General features: G+C 44.0%; 1 long non-coding RNA gene across 1 annotated transcript; it reads left to right on the top strand.

Annotated features, from left to right (window-relative positions):
- Positions 1 to 4,333: 4,333 nt before the first annotated feature.
- On the top strand, positions 4,334 to 11,211 carry LOC308256310. Its single transcript, XR_013961441.1, has 4 exons — positions 4,334 to 4,724; positions 8,651 to 8,975; positions 9,997 to 10,046; positions 10,407 to 11,211. It is a non-coding gene; the product is annotated as an uncharacterized lncRNA (long non-coding RNA).
- The last annotated feature ends 2,175 nt before the right edge of the window (positions 11,212 to 13,386 follow it).

Below are 13,386 nucleotides of genomic sequence, written 5' to 3'. Positions count from 1 at the left end.
CTGGCTCCCAACTGCTCGCCTGCCTGCCTGCCTGATTGCCCCTAACCACTTCTGCCTGCCAGCCTGATCACCCCCTAACCACTCCCCTGCCAGCCTGATCGATGCCTAACTGCTCCCCTACCAGCCTGATCATCCCCAACTGCCCTCCCCTGCCAGCCTGATCATCCCCAAATGCCCTCCCCTGCATATTCCTTTTTTAGATAGGGTTTTTTCTTTAGCATATTGAACAGCCCTAACTGGTTTGGCTCAGTGGATGGAGCATCGGCCTGCAGACTCAAGGGTCCCAGGTTTGATTCCGGACAAGGGCATGTACCTTGGTTGGGGGCACATACCTAGAGGGGAGTGTGCAGGAGGCAGCTGATCGATGTTTCTCTCTCATAGATGTTTCTAGCTCTCTATCCCCTTCCATTCCTCTCTGTAAAAAATCAATAAAATATATATTTTTAAAAAAGAAACATTTAAGATTCCTCCATATCTGCCTGGCTGGTGTGACTCAGTGGTTGAGACCCCAGGCTGCCACACCTGGCCGGGGATGGCACCCCGACCAGGCTGAGACCTCAGCCTAGGCTGCCGCCTCAGCCCAGCCAAGCTGAGACCCCAGCCCAGGCTGCCATATGAGCCTGGCCGGGGATGGCGCCATTGGGGGTGTGTGCCCCGGCCAGGCTGAGACCCCAGCCCAGGCTGCCTCCTCAGACCAGCCAGGCTGAGACCCCAGCCCGGGCTGCCGTCTCAGCCTGGCCAGGGATGGCACTGCAGGGGGTGCACGCCCAGGCCAGGCTGAGACCCCAGCCAAGGCTATGGCCGAGGATCGCGCCGGGCGCTGGCGCCTCGCAGCTGGACACCCCGGGCTGCCGCTGCCATGGCGGGGGATCGTGCGGCTCGGGTGCGAGGCCCTGCCGGCCTGAGACCCCAGCCCAGGTTGTGGCCGGGGATCGTGCTGGGCGCTGGTGCCTCCCAGCCAGACACCCTGGACTGCCGCCGCTGGCCAGGGATCGCGCCACAGGGGGTGCACCCCGGCCAGGCTGATACCCCAGTCGAGGCTGCCACTGCTGGGCAGAAGATCACGTGGCGGGGGTGCGCGGCCCTGCGGGCCTGAGACCCCAGCCCAGGCTGTGGCAGAAGATCGTGTGGCGGGGGTGCGCGGCTCTGCTGGCCTGAGGCTGCAGCCTGGGAATTGCGCGGCTCGGGTGCGAGGCCCTGCCAGCCTGAGACCCCAGCCCAGGCTGTGGCCGGGGATCACGCCGGGTGCTGGTGCCTCCCAGCCAGACACCCTGGACTGCCGCTGCTGGCCAGGGATCGAGCCGCAGGGGGTGCACTCGGGCCAGGCTGATACCCCAGCCCAGGCTGTGGCCGGGGATCGTGCTGGGCGCGACACCCCGGACTGCCGCTGCTGGGCGGACTGGGGGACTCCGGAGGGGCTAAGAGTACTGGGCGCCGCCATCTTGTGGCTATGGGCGCCGCCATCTTGTGGCTATGGGCGCCGCCATTTTGGAGTGGAGTGACGGTTAATTTGCATATTATTCTTTTATTAGATAGGATGTTTCCTTCTTTACTAAGGCTGTTTAGAAGCTCAGAGCCAATCGTATGCTGGTACCCATCTCCTTGAGCTAATGTCATCCTAGAGTTATTTCTTCCACTTGTTCCCTATTTTTTTCCAATTCCCTCAACTTTTAATTAATTAACTAACTAATTAATCAATTTACTTATTCATTGTTAATCCTCACCTGAGGATACTTTTTCTATTGATTTTTAGAGAGAGTGGAAGGGAGAAGGAGAGACAGAGAAAGAAACATCAATGTGAGAGAGACACACTGATTGGTTGCCTCCTGCACGTGCCCTGAGCAAAACCAGCTAGGGCCCTCAACTTTCAATTTTAACCTTTTGTACATTTTGTGCTTTTATAATTCCTCTCCAGCTTTTGTGGACTGGATTATAAATACATAATAAAATTAAAGTTTTTGTCCAAAGACTGATGACTTGTACACATGTGCCATCTAGTGGTGAGAGTGGTACCTGCCAGAATAGAAACCGCTGATTTTTCAGGTATGTTTTCGCAGGAAAGTGAAGAGTGTGAGGGATGGAAGATGAGGGAGACAGGGACCTTTCTCTGGCTTTGTGAGGGAATTGAGACTGCTGGGGATCAAAGAAACTCCAGGCAGGGCATAGAAGCAGGTGAATCAATTGCTAGAATCCAACATGATTTATTAGAATCTGAACAAGCAGCCAAAAAATCAGTAAAGACCTTGCAAGTGAGGAAGACACTGGCAGTGGAAAAGTTAAGTGAAAGGTGTTAAAAAACACAAACACACACACACACAAAAACACCTAACAGTGAAAATAGACCAGATTCAAACAAATGATCACTTGAAAGGTACTTAATGTGTTTTGATTGCTGATGTGACCAGCCATTTTTAAAGCATTCACATTACCTTAGGAAGAAGCTCGGAGTCTAATGTTTTCGTTTTACTCGAAAACAGGGGCCCAGAGACAGAGCACCTTGTCCAAGGTCATAGAGTCTGTTAGTCACAGGTTCAGGGTGACACTGAGACTAGTAGTACCCTTTCCCCAGAACCACACTGGCCCTAATCAAATGTAGCAGATGCTCATCTGGGCTTTCATTTTGCACACAGGGCTTCAAAATAAAAATCCAATTATCATATAAAAGTGCTGGATCCAGCATGTTTCCAAAGAATTATTACTCACTGGTTTTGCAGCTGTCCCCAGGCACACCCCCAAAGGGTCAGGATGGAGGAGGTGGTTATAAAGCACTGGTTTCATTAATCTCCATTGAATGGCATACACCATTATTTGTCCACAATGAAAGGAGGGATTCTAGAAGCCAACTGCAGTAGCTGAGGAAGCCCTAGGCTGGGAAAGAGAAAGTAAGTTCATTTATCCACAATGTTAATGTAGCACCTGCTCTGGGCCAGGCTCCAGGCAGGAATGCTGGGGTGGAAAGCTCTGCAATGCACTGGTCATATCCAGGAGCCATATACATTCCATCTGCTGTGCCCTGGTATGTTTTGGGGCACAGCTTGAACTATAGCTAAGGTATAGCTTGGATCTGCAGACCCTTGAAGACCTAGCCCAGGGGTCTATAGTCTCAGGATGGACTGTCTTGGAAACAGCCTGTAGTCAGGGACCACTGGGGTGGGGTGGGTGGGGCTACTGTCTAAGTGGAACTTGAGACATTACTATAATGAACAGCACAGACATAGAACCATTTCATCAGCAAGAACATGGGAGAGGGCAAGCCAAGCAGAAGTAACAGCACATGGGAAAAAGTCAGGGAGTGGGAGACAGCTGGAAAGCAAGGTAAATCCAATTAAGGTCCTTGAGCACTGGGCTAAGGAGTTTGGCTTATGGGGGACACAAAGAGTCTAAAAAGGAGTCATCATATTTGAGTTTTGAAAAGATTTCTCTATTGCCAGTGTGGGATGGCCTCGAAGAGGTAAGAATGGAGAAAAGGAGGCGGGTCTCCATTTGTTCCACCCTCTTCCAAACCCACTGTGCTCCAGTCCCAAAGAACTTCTCAGTTCCTTGAATAACATAATACCAAATTCTTACCAGCTGCAGGGCCTTTGCAGGTGATGTTCCCTCTGTCTGGATCACTCTCTTCTTTGCTGTTACAAAGTTTCTATTTTCTCTGCTTTCAGATCTCAGGTCAAGCAGTTCTTCCTTTCCTTAATCTCCCACCCTATTTATAGCTCCCCCACCTTGTCCATTATTCTCTCTTGTAGCACCCTGTTCCTTTTTTCTATTTAGCACAGCTTGACATTTTATTCTTATTTGTGTTATGTAATCAATGTCCGTCTTCCCTATTAGGTTATAAATTCCGTGAGGGTGGGGTTGTTGTCTGCTCCGTTCAAAACCGTGTCCCCAGCATCCAGCACACACAACGCCAGGCATTTAGCAAACCCTCAATAAATACTGGGTGGATAAAACTGTTAGGAGAGCCAGGATGTCCATGGCTTAAAACTAGGGCAGCAGCAGCAAACCTGAGAAAAGGAGGGTAACACCATACGAAGTGGACAGGACAGGTTTGAGACCATCGGAATTCGTTCCGATTGTACAGAGTTCTGACTTTACAACTGTATACGCTGGGCAGGTGGACAACCCTTTATCCACCACACCCTCAGATTTCCTCTCCGTGGAATGAGGACGACGCCACTGCAGCCGGGCAGAACAAATGTCCGCCAGGGCAGAAATAAGATTTGGGCTTGGGCGCGTGGTCGTGGTCCCTCACTTGAGGCCAGTTATGGTATGGAGAACACCCGCAAAAACTCCCGACGCTCCCTGCGGGCGGAAGTAACTGCCTGAAGGAAGTCCTGACATAAAATGGATCCCCCATATGCGCAGCGCCACGGTTCTCTGTACCCTCATAAAGCGTCCGATGAGCAGCAGAGCAAGGGGGCTAACACAGGGCTGTTACCTTTTAAAAATATTTTCCCCATTTCTCAGCAGGTCTCTTTAAAAACTGCTTAATTGGAACCTAAAGAATTCCCAGGACTGTAGGGTAGAAGGGAGATTCCAGCATGGGAAAAGCAAGAGGTAGATGGGTAGATGCTCCTGCGCAGAGCCACCTGTTCCAAAGGAAAAGCCAAGGCCCTCCTCTTCCCCACCGATCCCGCTCCACCCGCGACCACCAGGGCCGGAGAAACGCGAGCGCCAGCTGGACCGGAGCCCTGCATGTTCCTACATTTCTCACAGGTCTCTGAGCAAAGGTAGGAGCTGAGCCGCTCCCCCGGCCTCAAGAGATGCTTTAATCCTCACCAGCCAGTCACATTCCACAAGGACAGGGGTGAGTGGGGTGGAGGGGAGGCGGGGGCGCAAACCCGGCACCACCCCCATCTAATCAACCTGGAGGAACTAAGCGCCGCAAGACCATCTGGGAAATGTAGTTTCCAAGAAGACTTCTGGGAAACAGAGGAAGACCGCAACAGGTTCGGTCACGTGGCCTGTGTGGTGCGCTGTCCTGGGGTTTTACCTTTACCTGCGCTGCGGTCAGGAGGGGTTCCCAGCTATGGGGAGCAGCAGCTACCACTTTCTGGGCTCGATTTCTGCACTGGCCCGCTTAGCTCCTGAGCCGTCCCTGTTGGCCGGCGCTGACTGTATATTTGCATGTACGTATGGCTTCTATGACCTCAAGTTAACTTCTCTTATAGGTCCTCATCATGCTCTTCCTCTGCCTTGGCCTGTGCGGCAGCCAAATCACCCCAGTTGCTTCGAAGCTTTACTAAATAAGCCATTAATCAATTATTGAGTTGCCTCATCTTTGGGGACCTTTCCCACTACTGTTCACACTCCACCACCTTGCCCTCACCCATGCCTGTGTCTCCTTAGAAACTTGATTCCGGGGCGGGACCTTTCTCTATCAGCCCCCTCATAGTTTCATTTATTCCCCTACCCAGCCTGCTTCCTAAGAATCCTGTCCTACCTCATATTCTTCTGTAACAACCCCAAACCGTAGATAAATACAGTTACTTTCTTTGGATTTACTAGGTGCTCCTGGAGGTTGGTGCCACTAGAATCAAAGGCTCAGGAGGATAATAAATAGAGGCCAGGAGTCTGCTGCCCAGGCCTCTGGAAGGCTTTGGAAGGGCTATCTTTGTTGCCTTATACCCCATGTTTGTCCTATAAGAGCATGAGAATGAAATGTAGAGCAAAGCAAAATATTAGTTATGAGAATATCCTCAAATGGCATGTTGGTAATAAAGTAGAGTCCTGTAAAGAATGGGATAGAAATGTAAAGTAACATATAAACAATGAAATGAGAAATAGCAAGGATGCTAAGTTGGTATAAGTTAAATGAGCCCAGGAAGCAAATGACAAAGTCCTTTAAAAAGCATTATGCTGGAAAGAGATTGGATGTTTCTGATGGAAAGCCAGGCATAGGCAATGTTTTGTTAGCTTTACAGAAAGATTAAAAGATTATAGACCAAAAAGAAAAATCTTGAGAAGTGACAGGTGTAAGAAGACCTTAGGAATCAATAACTAAACTAGCTTCAAAAAAAATAATTTTTAAAAATGGGTCTTTGCTTGAGGAAAAAAGGAGATCTAAAACAAATATGTTTGGACATTTCAGAGTTCTCTACTATGCTGTATCTCAGAGGTAGAATCTCAGAGGTAGGATCTCATGTAGACCCGGCTCCTGCTGTCACACAGGCCATTAAGCAGGCTTTGGAGTCCCCAGGTGGAGACCACACACAGCATGGAACTTCTCAGGAAAAATACTACTGTTACGGCTGAAAAGAGCCCCTTGTGCCCACCAGTTGCTGGGGGAAGTAGGGTTCTTGGAGTGCCACTAGAATAAGAATTTCCGGAAACCCCCTCGGGAGTATCAGATATTGTAGAAAGCTTTATTTCTGTGGAATTACACCCCTGACTTTCCAAGATCCCGTTGTCTTTGCCCTGCCATAGAAGAAGTGTAGCTTTGGTTTCAGCAGAGCCAAGATCAAAGCCACTGTCCAGAGTTTCCGCTCCACGTTGGAGCACAGATCCAGGCCAGTATCAGGCGAGCTTAGTTTGTGTTCTCCACTGCTGTCCATCAGTCCATTGTGTGGAGGGTCCGCAGGGCTATTGAGGGAACACAGTCAAGTGCAAGAGAGCCATGAGAGCGCCAAGAGCAACAAGAGAGAGAACTTCTTTGTCTGGGGGGATTATGTATTCCAAATTTTCACATTTGGAATGTAACCCTTCCCCCTTTAGCCAGTGATCTCTATTCCCAGGTTTGACTGACAGGCATCTTCCCTGTGTCACCTCGATTTTACTGAGCTTGCATCTGTCTCCCCTTTGTTGGATCCCTTCCCCAGGGATCTGTGAGGAGTGGGCCAGTGGTTCAGTGTGGAGTGTGAAATTGCAGCTTTCTGGTGAAGCTCCTCAGATGGCCATGCTTATAATGTCTGGCCTCTCTCTGTTCCTTTCTAGCTAATTACAACGGTAACACTACCAAGCATTGGAGAAGAGGTTTGGTTCAATTTTGTCCTCTTAACAATGTAATGTTTTGTTAAGATATATCTTTCGTTCCTTTATAGCATGAGGTCCATTTGTCATGCAAAAAGGTCCATGAAATACTTTAAACTCTATCGATAGTGTTTTCACATACCATGTGATATTTGGTATAATTTAGTAAAGAAGCAAACTGTGAGTTAACAGTTAACTGGAAAAGGTATTGCTTTGAAAGCAATCCAATGTATTACACTTCTACGTACTAACCTTGCTACCTGGTTCTAAATTTAAAGACTTGCTGTTTCCCAAGCAGGAAATTACAGCTACATTTACATGTGTCTCTGTGGAAAATGCATGCAGAGAATAGCCACATCTTTATATGCAAGGCAAATATCCGGAAACAAATAGAACAATTCGGAAATCCCACATAGGACATTAATATTTTAGGACTGGAGCACAAGATCCTCAATGAACAAGAAAACTTAAGCATTGTAGGGAGAAAAAAATCACAAAGATAGCAAATTTCATTAAGATAAAGCAGCAAATTTTCAACCTTTTTCATCTCATGGCACACAAAACTAATGATTAAAATTCTGCGGCAGAGCAAAAAATATACACTGAGTGGCCAGATTGTTATGATCTCTAAATGCATAATAATCTGGCCTCTAGGTGTGTGTGTGTGTGTGTGTGTGTGTGTGTGTGTGTGTGTATTTTACAGGCCCGGTGCATGAATTCGTGCATGTGTGGGGTCCGGCCAGCCTGGCCAGGGGGAGGGGATGTGGGCGGTTGGCTGGCCTGCCTGCTGGTCGAACTCCTGGTCGAGGGGACTTAGCCTTTTATTATATAGGATATACACTGAGTGGCCAGATTATTATGCGTTCAGAGATCATAATAATCTGGCCATTCAGTGTATATTTTGCTCATCTGACAAAAATAGGTATAATTTTGCCCAGCTGGCATGGCTCAGTGTTGTGTTGACCTATGAACCTGGAGGTCATGCTTCCATTCCCAGTCTGGGCACATGCCCAGGTTGTAGGCTTGATCCCCAGTGGGGGATGTGCAGGAGGCAGCAGATCAATGATTCTCTCTCACCATTGATGTTTCTATCTCTTCCTCCCTCTCCCTTCCTCTCTGAAATCAATAAAAATGTATTTTTATTGTCTCAGGGCTTGACAAGATAAAATTGCCAGGTGCTTTTCATGAATTCTGGGAAGGCCACAACAGAGTAAGAAAAGGGACCTTCAGAATTAATCTGTACCAAAATAGTCAGCAGAGGAGTTTTGAAGTCTATAGACAGGAGTGTATATAATGCCTCAGCCGCCCCCCGCCCCCCACCACCACCACCCAACTTGCTCTTCAGATTAGCTGAGAGCTGTTCTGTGCTTCATAAGCCAGATGTATAGGTTTGCTCGCTTGCTTTGCTTTTTCAATAAAGGTGCATGCTTTAATTGCTTTAATTGGCTTTCACAACACAGTCAAGGTCTCGTATAAATTCATTTATGTGAGAAGACAAGGATCGAGGTTGGGGACAGCCCTGTTCCACTGGCTCAGGGGGCTGTACTGTCCGGTAATACCTCCCCAGTGTAAGTGAGAGGTGCCTGTAACAATACTGACTTATTGAAGTCATAATTAAGTATAGTTTAAAGGTCATCCAGAAGTACAGGTTTTATTTATTTGTCTTTAATTTTTTTATTGATTTCAGAGAGGAAGGAAGAGAGAACGAGAGAGAAACATCAATAATGCAAGAGAAACATTGATCTGCTACCTCCTGCACGCCCCTCACTGAGGATCAAGCCTGCAACCCCGGCATGTGCCCTAACTGCAAATCAAATTGAACCGTGACCTCCTGGTTCATAGGTTGACACTCAACCACTGAGCCACACCGGCCTGGCAGAAGTACAGGTTTTAAAAAATAAGAGTCTGCTGCACCTTCCTTCATCTCCCCACTCACTTTTTTTCTTTTTCTCTTTCCTTCCATGTTTCTGAACAACAAGCACGTAATGCTAAGTGGCATATTTCATTCCAAGGTACGAATAATGATAAATATCCATCACCCATCTTAAAAGATAAAGCATTACATTTACAGCTGCAGCTCTGTATTACCCTCCCTGGTTTCATTCCCCCTGCCAAAAGTAAACCACATTTGATTTTTATTGGTGTTTATTATTCTCATATATGTCCTTTTATACTTTTACTAAATATGTCTATATTCCCAAACCAAGTATATATTGTTTTTTATGTTAAGTTTTTGAAAAATAGCACAATACTTTCTGAAACCCTTTTTTCCCTTAATAAGATGTTTTTGAGAATTATCCACAATGGTATATATAGCTGTGGTCCATTAATTTCCTCTGTTGTGCAGTATCTCATTATATGAATAAACCACAATTTATTTACCCATTCTCTGTTGATGAACATTTGGATCGCTTCCCATTTTTTATTATTACAAACAGTGTTGCAGTGAACATTCTTTTAAATGTGTCTTCATGCACAAATGAAAGGACCTAGAGTATATACACCCACGTGATTCTGTGTGATTTATATATCCATGAGTGAAACTGCTGGGTTGAAGGGCATATGCGCCTTCATGCATCTTCACCTTGAGATATTGCCTGCTTGGTCTCCAAAATGCTTGAACCAATTTACACTTAATTCAGCAGTGTAGGGGAGTTCTCATTTCTCCATTGGGCCACAACATTTGAAACTGTCAAACTTTTTAATTTTCCCAAGCTGTGGATAGTAAATGGTACCTCATTATGGTTTAATTTGTATTTCCCTGATTAATAATGAGGTTGAGCATATTTTCATACATTTTTTAGCCATTTTGGCTTTTTATTCTGTGATTTACCTCTTTATCATTTACTCGTTTTTCTATTGAGCTTTTGTAAGTATTGATTTGTGAGTTATTTATATATTCTGGGTTTGAGTCCTTTGTCAATTATATCTTTTGTTAGATTTATTATGAGGTACTTTATAATTTCTTTCTTAATGTTGTAAATGACATCTTTTTTAAATTTTATTTTTCAACTCTTTGTATCTGAACTATAGGAAAGCAGTTGAATCACCTTGCTAAACTCTCCTATTAATTCTAATAATCTGTAAGTTATCTTGACTCTTTCTATGTATGTAATTATATAACCTATGAATAATTGCATGGAAGTAATAGGTAATAAATAGATTGAATAATGCCTCTCCCCAAAGATGTCCACAACCCAATTCCCAAAACCTGATAATATATTACCTTGCATGACAAAATGAACTTTGTAGATGTGATTCCATTAAGGGTTTTGAGATGGGGAAATTTTCCTGGATTATCCAAATGGGCCCAATATAATCACAGGTCCTTTTAAGATGGAGGCAGAAGGGTCAGAGATGGTGAAGGTTATATGATGACAAGTAGCACAGAGAGACGATGTGACGATGGAAGCAAAGATTAGAGTGATGTGCTTTGATTATAGAGGAAGGGGCCACAAGTCAAGGATTGGGAGCGGCCTCTACTAGAAGCTGGAAAAGACAAGAGAAGAGATTCTCTCCCAGAACCTCCAGAAGGAACACAGCCCTGCTGACACCTAGATTTTAGAACTATGGACTAGACTAATTTCCAACCTCAAGTACTGTGTTGTTTTAAGCCACTAAATTTGTGGCCATTTGTTTTAGCAGCAATGAGAAACTAATACAAAGTACATGTAAGATCAACTTTTTGAGACCCATTTTGTCTGAACTTGTCTTAATTCTGCTCTCTCATTTGCAAGTTTGGTGGCTCTAGAATTCTAGGTTGGAATCCTGTTCTTAGAATGAGATAGGTAGTTTTTTTCTCCCTTTACAATTTTTATGTCATTTATTTCTTTTTCTTGTCTTACTATGCTGGCCAGACTCTGCAAGTACAATGTTGAGTAGAAAGGTGTTAAAAGATGCCCTTGTCATTTTCCTGATTTTAAAGGGAATGTTGCTAATACTTTACCATTTAAGTATCCTAATTGCTGTAAATTATTGGTAAAGTGTTTTCAGTCACATTAAAGAAATTTCCTTATACTCCTCTTGGGCTACGATTGTTTTTAATGAGTACTGATGTTTATCAAATGCTTTTTCTGTGCCTATCAGAAAGATAGATTTTCTCCATTAATCTATTATTGTGATGATTTATATGAATACTTTTTGTTTAAGTTGGACCAACTTTGTATTACTGCACTATGACCAGCTTGGTTCTGCTACATTCAGCTTTCTAACACTGTAATTAAAAGTTGGACTTACATGCTTATGAGTGAAACTGGCTCTAAGTTCCTGTCTTCTGTCCTCATCTAGTTTTGGTTCAGGTTTATGTAATTGAGTTGGGGAATGTTCTCCTCTCCTCCTATTTTGTTTGTTTTGTGTGTGTATGTGTTTTGTTTTGTTTTTTCATTTTAGAAAGTAATCATTTATTTATAGCTACAGAAGATACAGATTCAATTCTCTTAATTTCATACACTCTGATCCACAAACAATTCCATTGCCTTCATTCTCCCTATATAGTTATATAATATTTCTTGGTTCAGTTAATAGTCAGTCTTATCAGGATTAAATAAATGTTATATACTAATGAGCCACATAATATATTACTTTTATATATCCCTTCCTGTACAGCTTTGGTTTTTCCCTGGAGTAAATAAATGGCCCCTTTTTATTTGGTTGGATTTTTTAGTTTAGTTTTCTATGTGCCAATCAGTAATTCTTCACAAAACTCTCGCACAGAACTATAACTCAGTTCACTTCAATATTAGGCAGCTGATGTTGTTGTTTTACATGGAGAAATCTCTCCTGGAGTTCTCTTGTTCTCTCCTTCCAAACTGGATTGTACTGTGCCTGTTCCTGCTATTTTGGGATTATTTCCCTCTACTAACACCTTTTGTATTCCTTTGTCTCTTTTCTATTTTGGAAAACCTTGTTTCCAGGGTTTTCTCTTTCTTGATTTACTGGTTCATTTTGGTAGAGCACATTCTCTCATTTTGAGAAGGGGAGTATGGAAGATAACATTTTTGAGGCCTAACTGCTCTGAGTTTACCTTCCTTCTGCTCTCCCACTTGCTTCTTTGAGGGGTCCAGAGTTCTAGACAGGAACCTTGTTCTTTCAGAATGTAAAGGCATCTTGTCTTCTACTTCCAGTCTTGATGGTGAGAGACCAATACTCTTCTATTCTCCGTTTTTTGTACATGAGGTATTTTCCTCTCTTCTTGCTTCTATAATATCCTTTTTATCTTCGATGTTCTGAAATTTCATAAGGATATGTCTTGGTAAAGATTTACCCCTCATTGCATTCGACTTTTAATCTAGAAATGCACATCCCCAATTCAGGGAAATTTTCTTATATTATTTCTGTGTGTGACAGAGAGAGAGAGAGCGCGCATTTCACATATATAAAAGAATATGAGTAATATAAGTTATGAAACATAGTAGTAAAACAAACATCTATGAAGCCACCAACCTACTTAGGAAATAGGATATTATCAATACCTTGACCTTCCCTATATGTTCTTTCTGATCTCATTCCCTGCCTTCCCATGCTGCCCCCCTTCCCTCATTCTCCACCAGCCACATGATCACTCTCATGGCTTTTTTCCCAACTTGATTGCCTTTTAAATTGTTTAACTACACATGTATGTGTTGCTAAACTACTACTTGTTTACTTGTGCTTGCTTTGAATATTATAGAAATAGCATCATATGAAGAAATGGCATTCTTCTGTGGCTTGCATTTCATTTAACATTGTTCATAAGAGTCATCTATGCACATAGCCATAGTTCATTATGCAGTATAGCATTCTGTTGTATGAAGATATTACAATTTCTTTATTCTCCCAATGACAGGCATTAAGTTATTTCCTTTTCCTATCATGCCTACTAGTGTGATCATTTCTTCCCCTCCTTTTCTCTCTTCTCTCTGAAACTTTTACTAGTTGTTGGATCTTCTGGAATGAGCCTTGAATTTTCTTTCCCCTTCTCTCCTGCTTTCTGTTTCTTTGTATTTTTTCTACTATCAGAGAATTTCTCAAATTATGCTCTAATGCATCTATTCAATTTTTTATTTCTGCTATCGTATTTTGAATTTTTAAAAGCTCCTAGTCTCTGGATGTCCCTTTTTCTAGCTTACTGTTCTGTTTTCATAGTTTTCTTTTGCTTTGTGCATTTTCTGCTTTCCTCTAGGATAGTTGAATGGGTGGGTGGTGGATTTATGTCTCTGTAGTTTATATTAGAAGCTCCCCTCTGATATCATGGGATGCTTAGCTATCTGCTCAGATGTTTGAGCCCTGGGTGCATGAGAGGGGCCCATATTCCAGTGGGCTTCACAATAGGGTGATCAAGTGGGGACCCAGCTGTTTCATTGAGGGAACACCAAATGCCAGTAGGTCTTTTCTCTTGGCCTAGTCAGTTTCTCCAGAGAGGAATCTTCCATTCTTCCTCCCAGA

This window comes from Plecotus auritus, assembly GCF_963455305.1.
Source record: "Plecotus auritus genome assembly, chromosome: 8".
Taxonomy (NCBI): domain Eukaryota; kingdom Metazoa; phylum Chordata; class Mammalia; order Chiroptera; family Vespertilionidae; genus Plecotus; species Plecotus auritus.
Note: the sequence above shows the minus strand (reverse complement) of the source record. Positions and strands in the feature narration are given on the sequence as shown.